The sequence below is a fragment of the Lactuca virosa genome, chromosome 6, assembly GCF_052849685.1.
Source record: "Lactuca virosa cultivar CGN04683 chromosome 6, Lactuca_virosa_CGN04683_v6, whole genome shotgun sequence".
Lineage (NCBI taxonomy): Eukaryota > Viridiplantae > Streptophyta > Magnoliopsida > Asterales > Asteraceae > Lactuca > Lactuca virosa.
The window spans coordinates 269,303,562-269,306,672 of record NC_136431.1 but is presented as its reverse complement, the minus strand read 5'-3'; the positions used below and the strand labels follow the sequence as shown (position 1 = coordinate 269,306,672).

The 3,111-nt window shown below is 41.3% G+C and overlaps 1 non-coding gene across 1 annotated transcript; it reads right to left on the bottom strand.

The window, feature by feature from the left end:
* Positions 1-920: 920 nt before the first annotated feature.
* Positions 921-1,027, bottom strand: LOC145123160 (small nucleolar RNA R71). The gene has a single exon (XR_013715033.1). It is a non-coding gene; the product is annotated as a small nucleolar RNA R71 (small nucleolar RNA).
* Between the last annotated feature and the right edge of the window lie 2,084 nt (positions 1,028-3,111).

Here is a 3,111-nt window from a genome sequence, read left to right as displayed (position 1 = left end):
TAAAAATTAATTTAATTTCTAGTGTTATCGATCCTTTGTGTAAGATTTATCTTGCACAAAGTTACTGCTTTAATTATGTTAGTTATTAGGTTTGAGTTTTAGTTTTCAGTTTTTAGGATTTTTAGTTCAAATTTTTACTATTTTAGCAGTGAACTCGCCGAGTCCCGACGACCCGACTTGACGAGTCCATCGCTGATTGCACATTTTCGTTTTTAGTTCATTTTTGTTCTTTTTACGCATGTTTTCTGTTTTTAATGCAGTACGCTTACGACCAGAGGAGGAGGTACACCCTTGATCCCACCGCTCGTAAACTCGGAATCCACTCTTAGGATGGAAAAGAACAAACCCGTAGAATCATCTTCAACACCAAAGAAGTCACCTTTTAAGAGCCTCAAATAAGCTTTTAGCAAGAAAAAGGGTCAGAAAGTTGGAGAATCCAGCAACAAGGAGAAAGATACCGAGTACGAAACCGAAGGAGAAGGAAACGAATCCGAATACGAAGAAGGAAGTGACATAGAAGGCGAACTAGATAACACCATGGCTAACATCGTGAAGTTCCCATGGGCGAATGGAAGAAAAGGATGCATGATGATACCGGCCTAGGACTCGTGCAACCTGCGATTCCCGCAACAGCCACCTTTGAACTAAAGGGGCACATACTCGCCCAACTTAAGGAAATCCCATTCTACAGGAAAGATCATGAGGACGCATACAAGCATCTAGACGAGGTCAACGATATAACCGACTACTTCAATGTCCCTAATGTGGCTCACGACACCGTTTTGCTTCGTATGCTACCAGTTACATTGAAGGGAGCTGCGAAAGATTGGTTGAGATCACTCCCTCCAGGATCCATCACCACTTGAGCTAAGATGCGTGAGGAATTTATTGATCAATTTTTCCCTCCATCAAAGATAGCAAAGTTGAAGAAAGCCATAGAAAACTTTGAGCAATAACCTAGCGAATCACTTTATGAGGCGTGGGAGAGATACAAGGGCTTATTAAGGAACTGCCCACATCATGATCTAAACAGCCAATAAGAACTCTCCGTTTTTTATGATGGAGTGAACGTGACAACTAGGCAGCTCCTTGATTCGCACGGACCACTCACAAATAAGGCACCCCCGGTGATAAAACAACTAATTGAAGAATTCTCTAAGCACTCTAGAGAATATCATAACCTAAGGAATGAACCAAATCGAGGGGTGGTGAACTCAGTTACTAATAGCATGGCAGCAATGATGGCTAAGTTGGAGAGTTTGGATCGAAGAATGACTAAGATGGACCAATCCATCCACACTATCTGGGTGGGATGTGAGAATTGTAACGGGCCTCACCTTACTAGAGATTGTGATTTGGACGAGAATGGGAACCGCAAAGCACAACTGTGCTATTCAAGTGGCGATAAATATGATGATGATTGACGAAAATCCAAGGAGTAGCTCCCGTACGATGAGTACAAAAAGGAAAAGGAGGAAAAGTATATGCAAAAGGCAAGGGGTTTTTATCAAAAGGAGGAACAGGTGCAAGAAAGGAAACTAGACTTTGAAGATATGCTTACAAGATTTGCAGTTGCATCCGAGAAGAGACACAATGATACCGATGCTGCTATAAAGGAGCAACAAAATATGATTAAAGAGCACCAAGCTATGATGATAGATCAACAAGCTATGATTAAGAATCAACAAGCATCCATTCATAACATTGAAAAACAGCTAGACCATATTGCACAACAAATCAAACAAAGAGCACCAGGTGAACTTCCTAGCAATACCGAACAGAATCCAAGAATGGCACATGTGAATGCAATAACAACAGATTCTGAGAAAATTTTCACTCCTCTGACCCCTATCCAGAAGGATCCCATAAAGGTGCAAAAAGAAGAGGCAGAAAATTGGGAATCGATTAAACCCGACTCGACTCACCGAGTCCCAGACAAGCACTCGACGAGTCCAAAGTCTGATCACAAAAACAGCTTTCCTTTAAAACCTTACCGGCCCCCTTTTCCATTTCCTAGTCGAGCCATACAAGGTGAACAGATTCAAGAGTATAGGAAGTTTATGGAGCATATAAAGGCACTCCAAGTGAATATTCCGTTTATTGAAACGATAGTTCAGACGCCAAAATATGCAAGCTTGCTTAAGAGCCTCTTTACTACAAGAAGAAATATCGAAGAAGTGGCTGAGATAGTGTTGAATGAGCTGCCAGAGAAGAGGGGCGATCTGGGATGCATCACCATAGCTTGTCAATTTGGGAACTTAATAACCACACGAGCGTTGACTGATTCAGGGGAAAATATAAATATTATGCCATATTCTTTCTTCAAAAAGCTAAACTTTCTGGACCCAAAGCCTATTCAAATGAAAATCCATCTAGCCGATAAAACAATAATACATCCAATGGGAGTGTGCGAAGATCTTCTCATCAAGGTAGATAAACTAGTGTTCCCTGTTGACTTCATAGTACTAGACATGGAAGAGGATCTTAAAGTCCCAATCATTCTTGGGCGACCGTTCTTGAATATCGCTTGTGCCTTAGTAGATGTGCTCGAATCTACACTAACACTAAGGGTGGGGGATGATTCGGTGATTTTTAAAGCTGAGCAAAAGGATGGGCACATAGAGTCAAGAGAAGATAAAGTTTCCTCAATGGATTTGGATGATGAATTGTTAGAAAGAGAGCTTGCGCTTTTGCAAGATAGCAATCCAAACCAATTCATATTATCTTTAGAAGCGAATTTTGATGCTGAAAGAGACCTGAAGGAGATAGAGAGCATGATCGAGGAAGCTGATTACCAGGAGACCATCAAAAGTTTTGAAAGATCACTGACTCGCTGAGTAGCACCCATTGACTCGACGAGTACATACGAAGAGTCACGATCTGATGGAGATTTTGGCCTGCAAACCACAAGTACCCTCTCTGGACCCGACGTGCACATTTTGCATGATCAATTGGAGAATCTACTTGAGGAAAGCGAAGTTGTTAAAGATTTGAGCGACTTTGAAAATGCACACTTGGCTTGTCTTGACACAATTGTGCAATATGATGAAGCAGTCCAAGATAACAAGAAGGAAAGCTTAGAAGATAAAGAGAATACTAAGGCTTGGAATA